This window comes from Cricetulus griseus, chromosome 2, assembly GCF_003668045.3.
Source record: "Cricetulus griseus strain 17A/GY chromosome 2, alternate assembly CriGri-PICRH-1.0, whole genome shotgun sequence".
Classification (NCBI taxonomy): Eukaryota; Metazoa; Chordata; class Mammalia; order Rodentia; family Cricetidae; genus Cricetulus; species Cricetulus griseus.
This window is the reverse complement of record NC_048595.1, coordinates 196790461-196814760: the sequence shown is the minus strand read 5'-3', so window position 1 is coordinate 196814760 and position 24300 is coordinate 196790461.

Below are 24300 nucleotides of genomic sequence, written 5' to 3'. Positions count from 1 at the left end.
ACCACCTAATTTCTCTTCTAAGATGTTCAGTGTGGCTGGATTTATGTTGAGAACTTTGATCTATTTGGGGTTAAATTTTTTCCATGATGATAGATATGGATCTATCTGTAGTCTTCTACATGCCAGCATCCAGTTATGCCAGCACCATTTGTTGAAGATGCTTTCTTTTTTCATTGTATAATTTTAGCTTCTTTGTCATCTATCACATGTTCATAGGTGTGTGGGTTAATACCAGGGTTTTCAATTTGATTCCATTGGTCTACTTGTCTATTTTTGTGCCAATACCAAGCTGTTTTCAGGACTATAGCTCTGTAATAGAGCTTGAAGTCAAGGATGGTGATGCCTCAGGAAGTTCCTTTGTTGTACAGGGTTGTTTTGGCTATCCTGGGTCTTTTGTTTTCCCATATAAAGTTGAGAATTGATCTTTCAGTGTCTGTGAAGAATTGTACTGGGATTTTGATGGGGATTCATTGAATCTGTAGATTGCTTTTGGCAAGATTGTCATTTTTATTTTGTTGATCCTACCTATCCAAGAGCATGGGAGATCTTTCCATTTTCTGGTATCTTTTTTAATTTCTTTCGATAAGACTCAAAGTTCTTGTGATACAGGTCTTTCACTTGTTTGGTTAGCGTTGCCCCAGGGTATTTTATGTTTTTCATTGGCATCATAAAGGGTGATATTTCTCTGATTTCTTTCTCAGCCCATTTCTCCTCTGTATATAGTAGGGCTACTTATATTTTTGAGTTAATCTTGTATCCTGCCACTTTGTTGAAGGTGTTTATCAACTGTAGGAGTTCCCTGGTAGGTTTTTGGGTCACTTAAGTAAACTATCATATCATTTGCAAATAGTGAAAATCTGACTTCTTCTTTTCCAATTTGTATCCCATTGATCTCCTTTTGTTGTTTAATTGTTCTAGCTAGAACTTCACGTACAATATTGAAGGGGTATGGACAGAGTGGACAGCCTTGTCTTGTTCCTGATTTTAGAGGAATCGACTTCAGTTTCTGTCCATTTAGTTTGATGTTGGCTGTTAGTTTACTGCATATTGCTTTTATTTCCTCTTTCTATAACTTTGGACCTGATTACTTTGGAATAATTTCTTCTCTTTGACTAATTGACCAAGAGACACTCTTATTATCATTGATTGTAAATATTTATTTTCATATATGTACATTTTGTCTTATAAATTTTCCTCTAAAAGTGTCTTTACTAATTTACATAAATTTTCGAAGATGGATTTTGATTTTAACTCAGTTTAACATACTGTTGATATTTATTTTACTTTTTGTCTTGACCTATGTGTGATGTAGAAGTGTTTTGCTAATGTTCTAGAGTGTTGGAATTCTCCCAGATAACTGTGTCAGCCACTGGCTTCTAAGTTAATTCCATTGTGTTCTAACAGCAGAGATTGCACGATCTCTTTTCTTTAGACTTGGAGATGGCTCAGTGAGTAAAGTGTTTGCTGCACAAACATGAGAAGGGAACCTGGACCCCCAGTATTTAGATATATTGCAGCCAGTATTTTGGCCTACCTGTATTCATATCAGAGTATCCTCAAAGCAAATAGACTAGACTAGACTAGGCAAGTTAGCACGTTCCAGGCCAGATGAGAGGCCCTGCTTTAATAGGAGAAATCTAAGGAAGATACTCAGTGTCAACCTGTGCCCACATGCCCTCACTTACACATTCTTGCAACTCCACCTATATGAAGAGACATCACACAAGTAACACATACACACACAACAGTTTTCTAAAGATGTGTTTAATTTCACATAATGTGGTCAACTGTGATTGTCCCATATTGAAAAGGAAATGTATTCTACACAGATGAATGAAGAAGCTTTATAATATCAGTTATACCTAATTCAGCATAGGTATTATAGGATTCACACATGTCTTTATGTCTTCCCATACAGTGTCCAGCAGCAATGGTAGATTCTATTACTCCTGTTACTTTAATGACTTTGGTCTTACAACATTTAACTCTCAGGTGGGAGGTGCATGCATGCTAATATTGTTATGACTTCTTAGAGAAGCCATCTGGTTATTATGTCATAATCAGCTTCATGTCTAATAACTTCATTTTTGATATTCCTTTCCATATTAATATTACCACCTCCCTTTTATAATTGCTAACATGGTATAGCTTTCTCCATATTTTTACTTTTGCTATCTATTACCTATCTGTTTTTTTTTTTTTGCTTATTAGTGGACAGAATGTACAAAAGGTTTGCTCTCTGTTTCTTATTAGGCGGTGTTTAGATCATTGAAGGTTCAAGTAGTTACTGATGCATTTGGATTAATACTTAACATGTTGTAACTTCTTTCAATGTTCTGTGCTTGGCTACTAATTTGTATTCTGTACTTTCTGCAATTATTTATGATTTTGAGTACCCTCATTATTTTATTTCTTCCACTTTTGTCTTTTCTTTCATTTTTTTCTTGTGTCTGCCTTATCCTTCCTCTGCCCATTCACTTAAGAGCCAAAATTCAAATTAAAAGTTGTAGGAGGTCTCAATACAATTCTGTGTATAAACATCAAATTTAATGCTTTTAGATAAATATTTTCTAAATCTAATTTGAGTTAAGGAAGATTTAAAATAAAAAATTAGACCTGAGTTTCTTATCTGTATCTGTTTTTCTCACTAAAGAGCTTATTTTTAGCATTTCTCAACTACACTTCTACTAGCAAAAAAATCCTTCAATATTTGTCTAAGGAAATATTTTTCTTTGATGTTAAAAGAATTTTAAGTAGTGTAGAAATCTAGGTTGATGAGGTTCTGTAGAGGGCACAAAGGGTCTTGTGCTCAAAGATAAGCACTTGGGAATTCAGGCATGTTAAAAACACAGGGGTGTCTCTTCAAAGGGAAAGATGTGTAAACTGTTTTCTGCCCACAAGTCTGGGAGCAGAGTAGTTTATAACCTGGTAACCTTTTCACTATCTGTATGACCCAGATCATACCAGATCCTCCCCAGACCCTTAAGATGTCACATGTAATCCATCTATAATGTCCAACTTTATGGAAGATGTCATCTGTACTTCGAAAAGAGTGCCGATGTAGTCATGCCTTAAGCTTTATTGTGCACACAGGATTTTGTTAATTGTCACCAGGACAGGTTTTTCTAAATTGTATTGTACTTAAGTTAAATATGCCAAAAAGAAACCATCCAGTGTCAGACTTTCAATGTCTGAATGAACACCAGCTACTGAGTTGTGTTTAACCAGAATTCCTTCTCACCTCACATTTGGATCCTTACTCTGTCAGCCTTGATGGTCACAGAGCCACTACATACACACAAAGAATTTTTATATCAGTAAATATTCCATTCCACTCTCATTTTACTTGCACTATTTTTAAGAAGAAAGATGAATTTAATATATTTGCTTATTATTTATTTAGTTGTATTTTGTGTGTCCAGTTGTATTTTTTGCCCATATGTATGAATATGTGCATGTCTGAGGCCCATAGGTCAATGGATCCCCTTGGACTGTATTTACAGGCAGTTGAGAGCGGCCATGTGGTTCCTGGGACTTGAATGTGGGATCACTCAAACAGCAAGGAGTATTCTTACCATTGGACCATCTCTCTAACTTGATGTTTGTTTCTTTATAATAAGGAATGATTCCCACTTCTGTTTCTATCAGAACTTTTAAGTTAAATATATGAATTTGACATGTTTATATATATTTTAATAGCTTGTTTTTGATATTTATCTTCCAAGGTATTCTCTATGCATCCTGGGTTTGTTTTGCTGTTTGACATGAACATGAGAAAATTATGTTATTATTATTTTAAATATGGTGTCTTTGCCTTTCTTTTTCTGGTATGTTCAATATGTGAGTTGCTTTTGAATTTCTCTGCAGTTTTTGGTCTCACCTTATTTTGTGTTTCTCTTTGGTTTTCATTTTGGATTTAGCTTCCTTGTGTGCTCAGGCTTAAAGAACCTTTCCTATGCTTTATGCCATCTTTTTTGAACTCACTACAGTCATTTACCCATTTCTGTTAAATACCCCCTTTTCTTTATCTCAGGATTTTCATTTGGACTCATTCTTAGAATTTCTATCTTTGTGGTTGACATTTTTTCCATTAATTATTTTATGAATTTTTACTTTCTATTAATGCTCTTACCATATTTGTCCTTTAAAATTTCATGGCAAGATGGTTCCAGCATTCCTGCTACTTCTGTTTCTGAACCCATTCTTATTCAATATCTTCAAACTGATTGTTTTGCATTGCAACATGCATTGTCTTTTTTCCATGTTGAAATGTGCTTATAATGTACTGAGTAAGTAGAACAGAGATAAATAAGACTTTTCCATATAGTGATAAGAATGGTACAAAGTGTGTTCTGTAGCCCTTTGATCAATATGTCTATAGGTGATCCCTAGACTATGAGATACACCAATGGTCCGTTTCTTCACCCTCAGGGAGAGTGTGTATTGGAGGCTACAAGAAGGGACAGGAATGGATTAATTATTTTTAGGGGGGTAAATTGCCTGTGGCAAAAGCCTAGGAAGCTAGAATCTATTAAAATGATTTCCCAAAGGAAGAATAAAATAAAGAGAGAGATGGTTCAGTAGATGTCCTAGCCACACAAGTGTGAGAAACTGTTCTGGAATCCACAAACTCATGTAATGCTATTGTGGTAGTGTGGATCAGTAATCATAGTGTTGCTGTAGCAAGAGGAGACAGGAGAATTTCCACAGGCTCATGGGACAACAAACAAGATAAAAAGGAAGGACAGACACTCTAGGTTGTCCTCTGACCTCCATAAACATGCCATGGCATACACTCCACTTAAATATACAAACATGCACACAGATACGAGCATACAGAAACATGCAAAAAATAAAATGAAAAGAAAGGTTTGGCATATTCCTAAGAGTTCCCTTCTCCTTTTCTTTACTGGATTAATGAGGGATCTCTTTTAAATTTCCAGTTTTCATTGCTAGGACTTGAAGAGCTTGCAGGCAATGATAACAAAGGCAAGGCCCGCTCTAGTGTAATCCCAGGAGTTGTTACAATCCTACACATATTGTCACTAGGCTTTAAACAACTCAGTTTGGGCTCTCCAACCCTAGAACTGACTGTTAGGAAGGTTTCCTCTCATGAACTTCTCTTCAGGCTAGTCATTTCCATGTATCTGCTTGTCCATAAACTTATTTCATAGTAGCATTTCCCCCTGTGAACTCACTTCTTGATATAGCTCATGAGAATTGTTAATATTTCAATCTGATCATTGTTTAAATTCTCAGTGTTATTTTTCTAATTTTCTGGCAGTTGGCTTGCTTGAAGGTTATAGGTACTTGATAAATGTCTGCTTCTTAGGTGAATGGATGAATAAATTAATGTCTAAGCTACAATCTATGTGTGGTTCCTGGCTTCCTTTGCTCCCATGAAATTTAAAGAAGCTGTGGATACCAAAGGATGAAGACTGATTCATTAACACAGCCACTAACTGTTCATGTGACCTGTGACTGGGAAGGTACTCTGAGATCATCTTGTCCACCTGAACACAACTCTGGGGCTTAAAGAACAATATCTAAGGGAGCGATCTCTGTCCCTAACCCCGCTCAATCATTTCTAAGTTTAGGGAAAGGAATACTTCACCTATTATAATGTAGTATGAGGGAGACATTGATTTTTATATATTATACAAATTTTCCTTTCTAAGAACAAGAAGTTTTTATATTAATAGTATTTTGACATCACAGACAAATACCAGTCAATAAAAAAAATACAAGTATATAGGAAATGGTAGCAAATGAAGCTGAAATGAGGACTATAGGGCCAAGGATTCTTCCTATGTCCTTCAGTGTGATCCTGGTTGCAATACATGATCCAGAAGAAAGAGCAACATTTTTGTAGGTTTCATATTAGTCACAGAACACAGAGTACATGCTTATTAAAGGGTGGCTGGAACTGGCTTCTGTAGTTTGGTGCTCTGTTTTCTATTTTGTCAGAAATTACAGAAAATAATAGCCACAGATATTCATATCTGTCTTGAGGAATAAACTATAAAAAAATTCTTACTTTGAGAGGAGGCCCTGCTGCTCCCTTAGTAAGACTTTCAGTTTCTTGGGCATAGAAGCTTCAGGGTAGTTCTCTACATCTCTCTTATTTAGTGCTCTTTTGGAAAAGTAAAACATGTTTTGTTTCTTGGCCAACTAAGTCAATTAAAACATTAAAAATAAAAGGTCCCTCAAATGCTGGCATGCCAAACATCCATGCTTACAATTGAAGATGAGACTCCTCTCTGCCACCTGTGCATATCGGGTACAGATAAAGAAAAAGATCAGAGCAATGCAATTATGATCAGTTACTAAGTCAGTGATGTGGCTTAAACACCATTGGAATATGAAATCTGCATGCTCCCTTGCTAGCATTTTCAACATCATATGCTGACACCCTATTCCATGGGTAATGAGATAAAAATTAAAAATTCTGGCAGCAAATACAAACTAGTATTACATTTTCAGATGTTAACATTGGAGTTTGAAGGCTCTACTTCTTCTGGTTCTTCAGTCTGCAGAAAACAGTTTTCTTGTCTAGTCACTCTTGAGTCTAATGCCTGACAGACTCTAATCTAGTTTCAATACAGTAGAAAATCAGCTTCAGAACAACCCTAGATTTGTGTAGTTTGTTGGAGTATCTTCACCTTGGACATAATTCCACATCGATTGACCCATGCTGCTTGTACCTCTGATCTAGAAACTCCTGAACACAATATGGCAACAGTGTTAGGGCATTAGACCACTTGTCAGGGCCAACCATCTTGACAAAAGGATTATTCTTAGACTTGGTAGAGAAAGCATCCATTATTGGTCAAACAAATACTGAAAAAAAAAAATGACTACAATAAGGACTGTCAGTTTCCTAGCTTGAAAAAGAAAGTGATTATAATTTTGGTTTGGAGCCATTGGGGAGACAGGACTTCCACAGAGCACCAGGTATAGTGCCTGGCATATTGAAGACACACAACTTGGACTTCAGAAGTGAAATAAGTTTAAGTGGGAAACAGATATTATCAAAAAGTAGAGTCTGAAAGTACACCTGATGTTTTAAAGGACATGCTTCGTTAGCAAGACATGTGCAACTGATTCAGTATTTTAGCATGTGACCTAACAGATCACATTATTCAGAATAGATTAAATATCATACTGATTGCTGACACTTCAATATTCTATCAACTATTCAGAATAGTGTTTATGTCAGCATAGGTCCAGCATAACACTTTAAAAATTATGCACAAAGACAGACATTTCCTACTTTGTAAAATTTTCAGGGATTTTCCTGGCCATTTTAAGTGGGAAATATTTATCAGGTTAACTCTTTCTTAGCACTACATTAAAAAAAGAACTATGTATACCTTTTCAATTATTTTTTCACTCAGAAACATATTCATAACAGTCTCACTGTTTTTACTTGCTTTTATTTCATTCTCTGACCCCTCTACCTTTTATACAGAATGTATACTCTGATACATTCCCCTGTTTGTTTACATTTCAATTTATTTTCAGGGATTTGCAGGGAGGCTAATAGAATTGGAATATTGACTCTCTCCTGGTGTTCTGGCTATTTTCAGCTGAAGAAGCCCAAATTTGGAGGGCCTCTTCTGGGGTTTTCTCCATATTTTGTAAGACTAACAATGTGACAGTCACCTGAAAGGGGAACCTGCTGTTAAATTTTCCAGCTATCAGGAAAATGCCTCATCAAAAGTCACAAGGCTATTGACATGCCATTCTAAAGGCATCATTCTAAATGTTTGGGTATCAAATGATGCCTTAGGGATTTTACTCTGGGGTACGTTTCTGGAGTGAAAGTTGATTTTTCAGGCAGTTTCTAGAATCAGGCAAGATTTTATATTTGCATCTGGCTCATCATCGGTGACTCAATAGGAACTGACCCATGAATACAACTACATTGTTCCTAAGCAACCTCTTGAATAAAAAAAGCAATGGTATTTCTCTGTGATTTTGTGATTGTGGGGGTAAAATTTGATAAGAAAACAGATGGCACATTTTAGCTTCCAGGAATTTTCAATAAACAAGTTGAATTACAAAGAAGTTTGCAAAAAATAAACATAGCTTCTATATGCATTTTTAAAAACTTAGTGTTGGCTTTTGGTGCAAACAATGACAATGTCAAGCTCAGAGACCTCAGCATATTATAATTCTAGATTGCATCATGGCATCTCTAGATCTTGTCAATTTGACTTCACCCTACTTTACATTGACACATCACTATCCCTGAAGTGGAGAATTAAATAACGCACTAATTCCATAACAGGTGGCAAACTCCCACTCACCAATGACTCAGGAATAAAGCACATACAGAACAAATACTGTGTAGGTTGCCCCAGCTATGAGGTGCATTTAGGGGGCATCAGTATTTTCAAATGGGAGTTCATTCTGTATAAGTGTTGTGAGTTTTCATAAGAAAATCAGTAAATAAGTAAAGTACCCTCAGGCAGGCTTTCAACAATTACTCACGAATCCACCTGGACTGAAGTCTCACTCCCATAATATCAAATTCTTTTAATTTTGTACTTTATCTTTAAATTTTCCCTCCCTCTACTTCTCCTTGTTCCTTCCCCTCCCCTTACATATAGATCCACTTGATTTCATTAGAAATCAAGCAGGCTTCTAAGGGATTATAATATAATAAATATAACAATATAATTAATATGATAAAACAAAAGCTATCATATCAGAATAGGGGAAAAACAGGCAAACAGAAGGAAAAAGCCTAAGAGAAGGCACAAGAAACAGAGGCCCACTCAGTGTGCTTAGGGATAACAAATGCAGAGGAACTGGTACAGGCCACTGCAGGCCATGTGCACGCTTCCTCAGTCTTTGTGAATTCAGATGAGATTTGTTCATGTTGATTTAGAGGGACCAGTTTTCTTGGTGTCTTCTATCCTTTCTGACTGTTACACTCTTTCCTTCTCCTCTCTCCCAGGGTTCCCTGAGCCCTGGACGGAAGGTTTGAGTGTTCTAAGATCAAAGGTCTGTGAGAAAGTGAGCAACTCTTCAGGAGTTCTGAGATATGTGTAGTTCATGTTCTCAGTGGGGAAGGCTTTGGAGAAATGGAACCAAGAGAAAGCAGAGCCAGATATGGAGAAAAAAAGACACACATTAGCCTGATAATGTCACCAACCTTCATGGTTTTGACAGTGACCAGCCTAGTCAAACTGACTGCTATGGGTGGTAGGAGTAATTGCACATGATTTACATACAGAGGTCTTCATCAATGAGTTTAATTTTAAATTTAATTTTTCTCTTTGTTTTCAAGTGATTTTTTATTTGTTTATTTGCTTGTGTGTGGGCATGTGTACCATGACATGTGTATGGTACATGTGAGTACTGAATTTTTTTTCCTACTCTGTGGATCACAGGTCAATAAGCTTAGTGGCAAGCAAGTACCTTTAACTTCTGAGATAGCTCACTGGTGCTTCTCTAAGACTCCTACATGTTTTCACCTACCTTTGGGATTTCAATAGCTGAAGTCAAGGTCAATTTCCACATAAAACAGCAAAGTTTCAGCTATCTATCAGGACAAATTTCTTACAACTAGCAAACATGAGAGTCAAGAACAGGTTTTCATGTTACTAAAAGATTTTGAAAAATTTAAATTATTCACATTGGTATGCTCCTTGGAACATTAACAGATGTTTAGACTACTTACACAGTTCTTCATTAAAATTCCTTATTTTATCACAATGAATTCAAATTTAAATAATTTATAAATACTTCCTGAAGACAGGTCATTTAACTTTCAAAGTACAATTTTAGTGCTGTTGTGATATCATTGTTTAATAAACTATGTGTCCTCAAGAGATTTCATATGGAAGGCACTATAAAATTGACTCAGTATTTTCCTGGTAGCCTACCCTTCGTTATGCAATCCTTTAAGTAATGGAACAGAAATAGTGTGCCTTACTGCTCATAGAAACCCAACCACAAGCTAAAATGCCAGAACTGACCAGTCAAGCCTTTGAGTTTTCAATGTCAGCAGAGATGTTAGCTCACAGTTTACAGCAAGGAACCAGGGGCATTTCCTATTCATAGAAAAGACTGGTCATGAATCTGGGAAGTAAGGGCTCATCATAAATCTGGAGTTCAAGGACAATTCCTAGGCATTATCAGTACAGTGGTAACATAGGGCCATAGATGTGGATGAGAACAGCAAGCGTAGAGGTCTTTTTTTTAAATTCAGTTTTCTGTTTTTTCTGTCAACATGTATCAACTATGCTTATTAGTTAGCTTCAATGTGATATTTCTATAATGTACACAACATATCCTGATCAAATCTTATTTCTCTTCCCCCTTGCTTCCTAGTAACTACTAATGACTACTACATTTGAGTCAATCCTTTTCCACCATCCATATGTGTGGGCACACAGTGCTTGTCTCTTTGTGTCTCATGTATTTCCATTGCCCTAATGTGCTCTAGCTCCATCCATTAGCTGTAAACAACAGGATGTTATTCTTATGAAAGAGTGTGAAACGAGTTCTCAAGTGGTGTCTTAAGTTCACTGTCTTCAGTGATTCATTTAGTAGTCAGAAATGTTTTCCCCACTTCACAGACATTAAAAGTGAAATTTAGAGGGATCATGTAATTTTCCTGAAGTGGCATAGCTTTATTGAACATACAGACATTGTGATTATGGAAAGTTCACAGTAAACGAACATGTTTTATTTATAAAACTTGAAATTTAACCCCCAAAGAAAATAAGCATTGGTATTATAAACGGCTGCTTGTCTGAAATACCAACAAAGCCCATGATTAGCCATGGAAAACACTAAAATAGTTTATTCAGTTCTTTTAATCAAGCATTGGGGAGGCAGAGGCAGGCAAATCTCTGTGAGTGAGTTCAAGGCCAGCCTAGTCTACAAAGCAGGACAGCCAGGACAGGACAGCCAGGGCTGTTACACAGAGAAACTCTGTTTCAAGAAATATTATTATTAGTGATAATAAAAATAATAATAAAGATGCAGTATGGATGCTGTCAGCATTGTTCACCTCAATCAGTGAAGCAAAGCAGATATTGCAGGATTGACCCAAGCGTCTAACTAAACCTTGTTTTCTCTTTGCATTTTTACTTTATAGCTAGGCTTTCACATTGCAGCACAGCTTTCCATGGAGATCATTGGAGGAAACCTCAGACTGTGACGTCACCTATGACTCCGATCTGTGTTCCCTGTTGTAACTGAAGGACTCTTTTATTCTTCAGACACACATACCCCATGAAGAAATGGGTATGTGATAGACTGATAACTGTAGGAAGCAGTCTTTTCATTAGTAGCAAATGAAAGATTCTGACAAATAAACGGACTAATAAATAGACTAATTACAATTTGTAACCATTCTATAAGAACAGGAATGTGGTAGTGCATGGTCAATGATGGGAAGATCTAGTTGGATGAAAAAAAAAAGGAATTTTGGAGGGAATCTGCATTGGTTTTAATGAGAATGATCCTCATAGGCTCATATGTTTCAATGTTTGGTTCCCAGTTGAGAGAACTGTTTATGAGTATGGTGTTGTTGAAGGGGGTGTTTCACAGGGAGTGGGCTTTGAGCTTTCAGAATCCAACAGTGGACAGGGTCTTCATCTCCTTCTGCTGTATGGTTGTAGATAAGATGTAAACTCTTAGCTACTGCTCCACCATCATGCTTGCCTCCTTTGTGTCACTCTACCTACTGTTATGGTCATGGAATAACCCTCTAAATTTTCAAGAAAGCCCCCAATTAAATGCTCTGTTTTATAAACTGTTTTGGTCATGGTGTCTCTTCACAGAAATAGAACAGTAACTGAGCCAATAGTTTAGTCATGAGTAGGAAACATCAATGTAAAGAGGAAACAAGCATATGTCCCTTGTAGTAAGGACAGCAAAGTCTGAGAAGCCATGAGCATCTAGGAAGATTTGCTTTTCAAAAACAGCCTGTTTAGATTAGAAAGGTGTGAATAAACTAGGAATGCTACTCTTTTTTTGCAGTAGACTATGAGAATCTGAAATGAGCTAGCTTAAAATGAATGAGATTCTGCTTTGCTTCTAATATTCCATTAAGATAGACTAAGATTACAGCTAATTCAACAAATGTATCATTTTTTGAAAGGACAAAAATATTGGTTTTGAAAAGACCACTAGCACCCTGCCTGTGTTTTGTCATTTGAAGTGACTATGCATTTTGTTTAATTGTTTGGGAGAAATATTCTTCTGGCAATCTCAATAACCAGGGTAGCCAGGTAAATTGAATTTGGCTTGAGAAGACTAGAGTTAATCCTCTTTTTGGCTGGGCCTCTAATGTTTGATTTGTAAAGTTTAAGTGTCTTCCCAATCAGATGCAATAATAATAACAATAATAATAACAAGCCCTTTCCAAGATGTACAAGGACCTAAGAATTTTTCTAGGACAAGAAGGAAATTTAATTGTCTTTTTCTGCCTTCTGGTTTTCCTTTTGTTGCTGAAAAATGACTAAATACAACTTAGGGAAGAAAAGGAGTTATTGGCTTTATTTCTAGGTCATAAGCCATTATTAAAGGATGCCAGAGTGGTAGAGGCAGAAACCATGGAGGAACACTGCTTGCTGGCTGTCTCTCTGGTTCACTTTCTGACTCCATCGTGCTTAGTTAGCTTTCCTGTATACTCCAGGATCACCTGCCTAGGGATGGTGTCACCCACAGTGGGTTGAACCCTCCTTCATCAGATAATAATCACAACTATCCCCGACAGACATGCCCACAGACCAATCTAATCTAGACAAATCTTCCATGAAGACTTTCTCTCAGGTGACTCTACACTGTATCAAGTTGGCATTCAGCTAACAAGGATAGTCCCTGAAGATATTCATGTGTAAACAATTGTTCCTGTTCAGATATTTATACTGTTGGAAGTAGGAAATAATGTGAAATAACATAATGCCTTTTTTTGTACCCTGATATATTTTTTTTTTACTGTATCTGTCGGCCAAGGTAAAAAGGGAAGGAAAAAGAAACACAAGAGGCCTGGAATGAATTCAGGAGTAGAAACAACATCAAATTTCTATTTCTATATATTTTCTTTCATGTGTAGTCATACTATATTGATTTCTTTAACCCATCTGTAAAACTTTATTGAGTAACAACTTAAGACCTTGGTGGTATTCAAGGAGGAATAGCTCTACACATGAGAGTGTAGCAATCTACATGGCCTCACTACTCCCTTTTAAAGAGTAAAGGCAGAGTTTAAATGAAAAATAAATTCATACATGAACAAATTTCAGATTACAAAACTATTTTATGTGCATTGATGTCAATCTACTCCATTCTGTTTAACAAGGCCTGCGATGCATTATTATGTCCTTTTTTTCTGATATAGGAGCTGACTTGCTTGATATCATTTAATTTGATTTACAATATTATATTAATTTGGTAGGTCTGGGAGTACTGTTACTACATATCATTCTGGAATGTCATTTTATCCTAGAATTATCAGATTAAATAACTCTGCCAGTTTATGTTATAGAGAAATCAACATGGCTAAGAAAAAAAATGTATTGTGTTCTCTAAACCATTTTTTGAAACATTTTTATGTTTCTCATAGTATTCTTTAATGTTTCCCAAATATTTGTCATCAGTTCCTTGCTGTAGTTAGCTTTAATATTTAAATGTTTTTGTTTTTGTTTTTGTTTGGTTTTTCTAGACAGTGTTTCTCTGTGTAACTTTAGAGCCTATCCTGGTACTCACTCTGGAGACCAGGCTGGCCTTGAACTCACAGAGATCAACCTGCCTCTGCCTCCCAAGTTCTGGGATTAAAGGTGTGCACCACCAATGCCCAGCAATATTTAAATGTTTTTAAGAGTACAAAAATGCTCTCTATTTCTGCTGCTGGGGATTATACATAAGGCCCCTTAAATGCTAGGCAAGCTCTCTGCACTAAGCTGCATATGTGGTTCCTAAAATACTCTTTAATAATTTTTAGAGCTGAGATTAGTCTTAGTGATTGAGTGCTCAGCTCACAGGCATGAAGTCTTGGGTCCAATCCAAAATACAGCAAATAAGTGAGTTAATGACAAATAAAATATATGAGTGATATGTTTCAGGATTCTGCCATCTTGACTTCCATGCTAGAACAGACTGTCCCCTTAAATCCTTCCTCCTTTGAGTTGTTTTTGTCACAGAAACAAGAAAAGAAACTTTTTAAAGAGGTGTTATCTGGGTTTTGACCATAAAGATTTTAGGCAAAAGTCAGGTTTAAGTTTTAACAATATAATTGTAATGGTGAATGGGCTGTAAAAGGTCCAAGAAAATCAACAAAGGCCAACAATTTGTACTTTACAGAAGTTTGGACCTGGTTAAAAACTCTATGCTGGCATGAGACCAGACAATATGTGATACTTTTATTTCTAGAGTGGAGTAAAAGAGACTTGCTAATGAGTTGGATATGGGGAGTCTGAGGAACAAACTGCAATTCATACAGGACTTCCTTGAGCACAGTGTTGCTTGGTGTGTCATGTGCTCAGAAGAGAAAGGAAAGCGAAGAGGTTCTTCAGAAGAGTGGTTGGGGCAAATCATGAATCTAGTTCAATAAACTCATAGATCTTACAGGGGTGGGGGAGCGATGATAGACTGACTACAGCAGTCCAAGTCAGAGTTCTAAGAAATCTGCACTGGAAAGAGTTTTGGCCACTCAATACTGCATATCTGTTATCAAGGAGCATGATGGAGAGTAATTCTTAGCTCACATGCTTTAGCTAAGAAAATGAACTGTGAAAGAGAACATCAGTTCATTTTAAATAGACGAATCCTCAGCAGGTAGATAGATCATGCTGCATGTGTCTTACTAGAAGATACAGTAATGTGGATGTAGCCAGGGCATGAACTAGTCCAGAGGACAAATGTAAAAATGACAGTTTAGGAGATGGGATGTGCTTTGTCTCAACTTTTTATTATTTCTGTGGGTCAGTTTTTCCTGAAGCATTGTATTCTTTGTGCTTTAAGACTGTGGATATTTGGTGTCGTATTTGTAGCTCTCCAGATATAGACACCAACTAACAATCTAAGCAAAAGAGGAGAGGCTACCTTAAATGCCCTCTTCTGATAATGAGATTGATGACTAATGCTTTCCTATAGCCTTCATCAAACAGCTGGTGGAAGTAGAAGCAGACACCCATCGCTAAACCTTGAACTGAACTGAAATCCAGCTGCAGAGAAGGAGGTTGGATGAGCATAGGGGTCCATACCAGGCTGATGAAACCCACAGAAACAGCTGACCGGATCAAGGGAGAGCTCTTGGTCTCCAGACTTATAGCTAGGAAACCAGCATGGGACTGATCCAGAGCTCCTGAATGTGGGTGTCAGTGAGGAGACCTTGGAAATCTATGGGGCCACTTGTAGTGGATCAGTGCTTACTCCTAGCATAGAAATGGACTCTGGGAGGCCATCCCACACAGAGGGATACTCCCTGAGCTTAGACACAAGGGGCTTGGCCTAGGTCCTATCCCAAAGTATATGATAGACTTTGAAGACCCTCTATGGAAGGTCTCACCCTCCCTGGGGGGCAGAAAGGGTATGGGATAGGTAGGATATTAGTTGGGGGGGAAGGGGAGGAAGTGAGGGAGAGGGACCTGGCATTAACATGTAAAATAATCTTCTTTCTAATTAAAATTAAAAAATTGAAAAAATATTCCTCTCATGCAGTTTTCTACAATGTATATACAGTAATTTCATGCTTTTCAATGTCTTCATTAGAATAAAAATACTATTCCATGTGTTAACAAAAGATTGTGGTTATTTTATTGAATACCAATGTGCACTGAAAAGATACACTCAGTAATTTGAGAGGGCATCTGCATGAGCACCTCTCAGACTCTAGTCATGGTAGAAGTCCATGGAAAGCTTGGTGACATAGACACTGGGCCCAAGGCCAGAACTCCTCACGCACAGGGGCTAAGGAGGGCCATAGAAATGGGTTTTTCTTTGTTTATTGTTGGTTGGTTGGTTTTAAACAACCAGAAGGATTGATTTTCCTAACATAAACTGAGCAATGTTAGCAATTAAATAACTGAGGCAGACACCCTGCCTTTTATTCTGAAATTTACTTTGTGTTTTTATCTCATGCTATAAACAATCAGTTCCCTCTATCCCTGAGTTCCACATCTGCGGATGCAATCAACCATGGAAAAGTAAAATTTCATCTATATGGAGCATGTTCAGATGCTTTCCTTGTCATTACTCCCTAAATAATGCAGCACAACAACTGTTACACAGTGTTCCCTTTATATTACATATTATGAGTAGCCTTAAAACAATGTAAACAATTCACAAGTCTGTGCAAGCATATTGACAAAGACTTGATTTTCTGGGTATTTTGGCATGAACATGCAAGGTTTCCTGGAGTGTATCCCTGAGGATTCCATAGAATGACAGTAGATACATTTGATACAGTATTTTCAGATATGAAATGGTGTACACTGTACCCTGCTAATGACAGTTCTTCCATGTGATGAGATGAATGATTGAATAAAATGCTCATTTGAGTCTTTATTTTTGTTTTTCATTCTTTCCATTTTTCCCTTGTACACAGTTTGTGTGTGTGAGAGAGTGTGTGAGTGAGTGTGTGTGTGTGTGTCTGTGTGTGTGTGTGTGTGTGTGTGTGTGTGTGTGTGTGTGTGTGTGTGTGTGTGTGTGTAGGCTTACTGTTGCATATTTTGAACTTGCTACTATGTCTCTCAAAATGTCAATCTATTGTAATGAGGGTAGGGATAGGAAGAATCTTCTAGAATCCTAGACCAGCAGAAAAGAATAGAAGAATTTCCATGAAATGTTCTCAGAGTGTTATACCACTATTTATCATTTTTCATAAAACAGTTATTGGTGAGTACCAATCCTTGTGCTAGGCCCCAAGGAGAAATAGCTAACTCACACATCTGGGCTCATCCCTTCTAATATTTTCTCTATAATCATTTTGTTGGCATAATTAAACCATAGTCAAAACAATATTCTTAGGTATTAGCTATCAAAGAGAATGAGTGAGAATAAAATACACTTTTGGCTAGGGAAAATATTTTAGAGCTGAAATAATTTCCTGTGCTCCCTCTTCATTTCATGCATAGCCACGGGCAAGGCCTTCCTGTGAAGCATTTCTATTCCCACAACAGGCTGTGACTTCCCCTGGCATGGCATAAACTCCATTTCATGTGTGCTGGGCTACACTATTTTCCAAAGCTCAAGCTAATTATATGAGATTTATCTGTGTGGAAACAGGGATTAAGCAAGCAAGGGAAATGAGGAAATTTTATTTAGTGTCTCTGTTTAACAAAGGATAATGAAAACAAAGGTTACACAAAATGAAATCTTTCCTGAGATAAATACCTAGCTGGTGAAGGGGAAAGTTCTGTTGGCGATTTTCTCTGCTCTCCCGTAGATGGCTGCTGATAACAGAGAGAACACACATGCTTGCCTTCAAGCCAGGAGCAGGAATTATATCACACTTATCTCCTTGACAAGCTTGTTTCTAAGCTTCCTTGTTCTTATTCCTCAGAATGCTTGCAAAAAGGGGCTGGGGGAGGGAGAAATGCTCTTTTTATGATATGATCATTTTTCATGGAAAACGCATTATTTAAAATAATACTATTAGCCTCCAAATATTTTTTCATAATTAATTGGTTTTTCCCCTCAAAGCCCTAATTATACTTTTTTCAATGTTTTATCCCAGAAGTAGTTGTTTTCCTCTTAATTCCTAATTGCACATTGTACCCTGTTCCAATTTTTATAATCACAATTATTTCATCTGGGGGAAAATAGTCTCCAGTATTTTATGTCCTTTAATGTAGAGTTTTAATTTCCTCAAATTACAATCTTACTATTTATCTTTTTCTTCATAGAATTATTTGCAATATTTGTTCACTGTTCTGACCCAAATCTTTCCAATATGAGATAAAAATAAAAGTGTTGTATCACATTCATCTATTATTTATTTGGATGACAGGATTTTGTAATACATCAAGAGAAAAACAATATCTGTAAATTTGTTTGGGTTAAGGCAAATAAGCACATTGTTGGAGCTTAATTAGCATCAGCCTCTCTCTTTCTTTCCCACCCTCCTACTGGAAAAGCCAGTTCTTCAGAGTGGAGTGGTACTTTGTGCTTTGAAATGTGGGTCTTTAGCAGTTGCCTGAAAACTGGGATGAAATGGAATCACCCTGACCTAGGTCAGCCCTTCCTCCTTGCTAAAGAAACTGCCCTGACTTGCAGCTCCAATAGGTTTGACCTCCAGGTGTTTAAGTACATTTTCAAGTGTCTTAGCCCACATTGGGTTTCCTGGGACTCTCCTTAGTAACTGCTCATCTCTTATAGTTTTCTTGAGTTGATGTTGCATTGAGGAATAAAAAGACAAAGAATTTTCTTTTTCGAGTAATTTGACCTAGTGCAAGCTCAAATTTTAATTCTTCGTTTCTCTTCCTATGTCTTTAGTCTGTGCCTACTAGTTTAGAGTTTATCTGTTGTCCCTGTGTGTGTCTGACACCATGAGTGCCTGTATGTCTGGTATACCTGTCTCTAACTAAGTTATTTACTCTATATTTGTTAAACAGCACAGAAAATATGTTATGGGAAAAGAACAAGTAATTCTTTCCAGAGGTATTGAACAGAACTTTAAAAAGGAAGAGTTTGCCTCAATAAGTCCAAAAGACCCAAAATAGTAAACAAAACTACAAACACGTGTTCTCAATCTATATCTTCCAATATTTATGTTGGTTATTACTTCTGTCTAAGGTGGCTTTAAACCCAGTGAATGCTTTCCACAAATGATTACCACAATACACATACATGTATACATTATTCTTGGTAAAGCACATTGAAGAGTATATAGCTTAAGATTAACACTATGCATTTAACTCATATTTTAAAAGCTGCTGACACAGGAAATCCAAGGTGTAACAAAGTTGGTTACTTTGCTCTTCCAAAGTCAGGTTAAATTAAAACAGGTTGATTACACAGTAGGACTTCAGGTTAAGCACATAGTCTTAAATGGTCTCAAGGCATGTTGTTAACTTGGCTATAAAGGTCCAGCAAATGTTGACTCTTTGAGGTCAAGAGATATTGTCAGGAAAATAAATCCTCACACTTTGTCATTTGTAATACATAGTGTCTTAGTTAGTGTTCTATTGCTGTGAAGAGACACCATGACCTCAGCAGCTCTTATAAAGGAATACATTTCAATGGGGCTGCCTTACAGGTTCAGAGGTTTTGTCCATTGTCATTATGATGGGGAGAATGGTGGCATGCAGGCAGACATGGTAGAGAAGTTGTTGAGAATTCTACATCTGCATCTTCAGGCAGCAGGAAGAGAGAGCCATTGGGCCTGGCTTGAGCTTTTTGAAACCTCCAAGCCTACCCTCAGTAACACACTCTCTTTAATAAGGCCATACCTTCTAATCCTTTAAAATAGTGCCACTCCTGGTGATCAAGTATTCAAGTCTCTGATACTATGATGGAGGGGGAGTAGGATTCTCATTCAAACCACCACACATAGCTAAAATGATCAAAAGAACACCAAAGTGTTGAATAGTATAAAGAAAAAAATACCTTTGGCATCTGTGTGATATAAAAATTACACAGCTGTTTGTTGAAATCTTTCAATTTGGGTATAAAGGTATCATTCAGGATGGAACCTGGCTACAAGCAGAATCATTGCATGCCTGGGGTTCTACCTGTATTGCTATATATATAGATTCTACTCACATTATCATCGTTGGAAAAGACATGCAATTGGACATCTCCAGATACCTTTACTACACTCTTCTCCACATAGTATTGTTCATCGAAGCTGGATCTGTTCAGATGTCAACTACTAGATCTATGGTTATGGTTATACAAAGTTAAGGTTAAGTTTTAGAGTTGGTTGGGGTTAGCATTTGTCCAAGTTCCTATGGAATTTGACAGTGGTTAATACTGACTGTATGTTTTAAGAAAAGAGTAGAATAAAATCATGGTACCTTTCTTACAGATGCCCTATTGTGGAGCCATTACAGGACGTGCCATCTCTTATGACAGCTAATCTTGGTTGTCAGTCTGATTAGATTGAGAAATGACTTAACAGAGACATAAAGCTGAGTGTGCCTGTGAGGAAATTTCCAGGTATAATTAGAACATGAAGACTCTGAGATAATGAATGGACATCCATGATGGATACAAACTTTAAGAAATCTATTAAGAGCTATTGGGCTGTCTTTGCAGTTGTGGAATTTGTAAGCATTGGCCACTGAGACTCGTTTTGTTGGTTTTATTGTGCTGTGGTCCCTCTGGATTGTAGCTCAGCTAGGCTTCTTGCCTCCTGTAATGTTAGCTCTTCCAACACATTCTGTGAAATGATGCACTTAAACCTCTGATCACAGTAAATCTTTCTCTTCCCTGTAAGTTGTTTCTGTCAGGTATATTGGGTCCCAGGGATGATACAAGTAGCACATCTCTGCTCCTTTGACCAAGCTGACAGAATCTCACCTCCTGAGAGGCAGTCCTTCACTCTGCTCTCTATTTCTCTGCCTTGGTTCACTTATCCTTCCTACCTTGGAAAATTAGAGGCAATGACTTCTATGCCCAGTTGCCATTTAGCCAATAGACACTGCTTTGAGTTGATTAAATTATCCCCTTGATTTATTTTTGTTTTAATTTTGCTTCCTGGGCAGGCTCCATTGACAGAGTGGATTTTAATGATGCAAGTTAAGCCAAAATGTAGTTCAGAAGCTATGTCAGTCTATTTCTCAGAAACTCACATTTTTTTGTGAAATATACAAATGTGAAAATTAACACTTACAATGTCCCGACCAGCAGGACATCAATCTGGGGCAAGAGAGTCAGGGACAGGGAATGGGGACAAGAGATGCAGAAAGAACTACCACAAGACAGGATTCTGATCAAGGGGCAAACTTTACTTTTCTCAGGCTAGCTTATATAGTCAGGATATAGGGAGGGGCAGAATGGGTTGTTTGTGCACCAGGTGTTGGTATAGGCAGGATATTAGGAAGCCACAAAGAGCATGTTTGGCAGGGTAAAGAGTTTATGAGTAAGAGGTCCAGGAAGGGGTTGCCTAGGTGACTGAGCCTGTCGGTGGAGGACTGAGTTAAGTTGTTTCTTTTCTTGAGCTAAGGTTCTAAGGAGTTGCTATGTAAATGTTAACTATGTGGCCTGCCAAGCATGGCCTAGGATCTCATGCCAAGCCCTTAGATTTGGTGCCCAACATTACAAAAGATGAAAGACCCTAAAGCTGGGGTCTTCACAGCAACCCTTGCAACCTGCAAATCCTCACAAAAGAGTGATAACATGTTTTTCTGTGTTGGGTCAGGCTTCTGTTATCTGGGACCTAATGCTACACAACTGTGCACCACTGCTACTCCCTGTACCCCTCCATGACCTCTGTACCTCTTCCCATCCTTTTTACCTTCCTGCCCTCTGTCCACTCCTGTTCTCTGTGCCCTTACTGCCCTCTACACCATTCCTACCCTCTGTAACTCTCCATGCCTTTTCTTAATAATTTAGTTTAAAAATCATTCTACATTTTCCCATGGTGTTTTTCACTGGCCTTGGGATAAAATGTAATCTTCTTGGGCTGATAAATAATAGTTTTCACTATTGTGGTCATTTTTCCATGCCTTGGCCTCACCTTGAGTAGTATGGCAATTTAAAGTCTCTATGGAAATAAATATCATAAAATTCTTAACCCATACCATGTCCATAGATATATTCTATGGGAATTAATAATTCAGCCATAATAATAAAACTTTAACATCCTTAAAAAATTACATTGGAAACAATTCTTGTGAGCTTTATTTGGGAAATAGCTACAAAATAAGGTACAGCAAGCACAAAGTTTATGGTATTTACAAATTTGAATATATTCATTAATATTTAAAAGGAATCTTATATAATTAAACAATGTTTAAAGACTAGAAGACTTGAACAACACAAATATCAAAAATCAATCTGCAGAACAAAAAGAAATAGCCTATTGATATAAGAATCTTAGAGTATAATCAAATAGCAAATGTAGCAACAGAGATACAAGAAGGAAAAAATTAATACCGAATTAATATGAAAATATTCCACCTCTCTACTGAGACATGAAATTACATTTAAACATTTTTAATTCTATTATAAGCTCATTAGATTGATAAGATGGTTCTATGTTTTAAAATACTGAGTTTTTGGGAGGCAGAGCAAATGAAACAATTATAATTGGTATATTTACTTGGAGAACAATTTGGAAGTAGTCAGCACAATTGAAGACATGAAACACTTGACAATACCTGGTGGAGCTGAGATGTTTACTCCCTGTACAGCTATTTAGTTCTTCATATATGATCCTGCACACTAATATGCACAGGTACACCTGGGCACTTATCAAATGTTAGATGATATAGAGAGAAACATCATGTGTGACATCAGGGGAAAAGATCCTCAACAAGAAAAATGCTCACACTATGATGTGTGCTTCAAATTGATGTACAAATAAAACATGATGTTTTATCTAAATTGAATCATGCCATACAGTGAAACTGAACAGAATTATGAGCTGCATAAGACATTTGAATAAAAACCAACTTCTTAAGGAATAAAGTGCAATACTACATATGGATGTTAAGAAATATTGAATACTTCTATACATTATTTGGAGTAAACATTTGGCACAAGTATGAAAATTCATGAAATAACAAACATTAATTTCTGAATCATTTTCCTGCAATGTAGGATAAGATAAAATAGTTTATTTGTTGCATTTTAAGGGCATCTTGTTTCTGTGTGTGTATTATATAATATTATAGTTAAAAATAGGGGAAATCAGCTAAGGGTATAGCTCAGTGTTAAAGAACTTGCCTAGCATGCACAGGCTGTAGTTCATTGTCCAGTTCTAAAACAAGGAGAGTGAAATATTGAGGACTTGGTGAGGATTATATAAGTTTGACACATCAAACAATCCACATAGTATTACACATGTTTAGGGCAAACATTCAAGAAGTTTCTGTTCCTTTACCCTGCTTATTTTCTCATTAGAAATAGTTATCTCCTTCCTCCTTTCCACTTAATCTAAGAGGGGTGTGGTAGCAAAGACGAGCCCTAGCCGATAACCGGGATTCATTTGTGATGCTAATCATGCATAATCTTCAGTCATTTTCCTACTTTTTTGTACCTCAATTTTCAACCTCTGGACAACAATGGAAAGAAACTGTTTCTATTGCAATTTAAAAATCTATGTTGATATACTCAAAATACAATTCTTATTTTTTGGAACATAATGACATACATTATCTCTTTGTATTTATTGTCAACTAGTTAAAAGTCATGGTTGCTAATGGCATAGTTATATCTCATACGACCAAGAGCTATAGTTTCAGAGTATTTGTTTTGTGCATTGCAGTGTGACAAAGTTGCATTTGTAAAGTATTGTCAGATGTGGTATTCATGGCTTACTAATTAGATGCTGAGGCTGACCTGGTTATAGGCACCGAAATGAAAGTGTATAGCTTAATGGAGGCTACACAAATCATCCTGGCTGCTCCCAATGTCCCTGTTCTTTAATCATTCTTCTTGTCTGCTACTTTTGTGCTTTTTCTGGGTGTTCACTATGTTATGTACAAGCATAAAGAGGAAATTATTGGCCAATGAGTCATCTTATGAAAAGAAGCAATGCCTTCATTTTTTTCTGCTTTGTGTGAGCCAATCCTTATTCTCCCCCAAATGACTATGTACAGAGTTAATTACCAACAAGAGTTACATTGACTAGGATTCGAGCCACCTAGTTTATACAGTTGTTACTTTTGAATAGAAATTTATTTGGAATTAAAATGTAATGAAAGTCTACCCAAAAATAATGCCAGTTCTTTGAGAAGTATAAAATCTTATGAGTAAGACTTAACTGGTAATTTGTTTGGATTTTACTGTGTTTACTTTTCAAAAATAAAACACCACTTTGGCAATGTGTGGGTAGATCAGTGGAAAACAAAAATAATGTAACTATTTTGCTTGATGTTATACTAGTAAGTAGCCAGCTGATGAAGTAAATCTGTCAAGCCAAGATTGAAGTCATGTAGTTTATCCTTGTATTTATTCTGTGAAAATGTTACACTGGTTGAAAAGCAGAAACATAATATCTGGAGTGTTGGGAGATACTTGACTGTGTGAGGTTTGGGAAATGTTGGCTTGTCTGTGTCTGTGTCTGTGAAATGTGTGTGGAGGATTTTGTGAGGATACATTTAGGACAGTGTTCCTTCAAAACTACCACTACCAGTGTTCCCAAAGTCACATTTCCCAAGATTT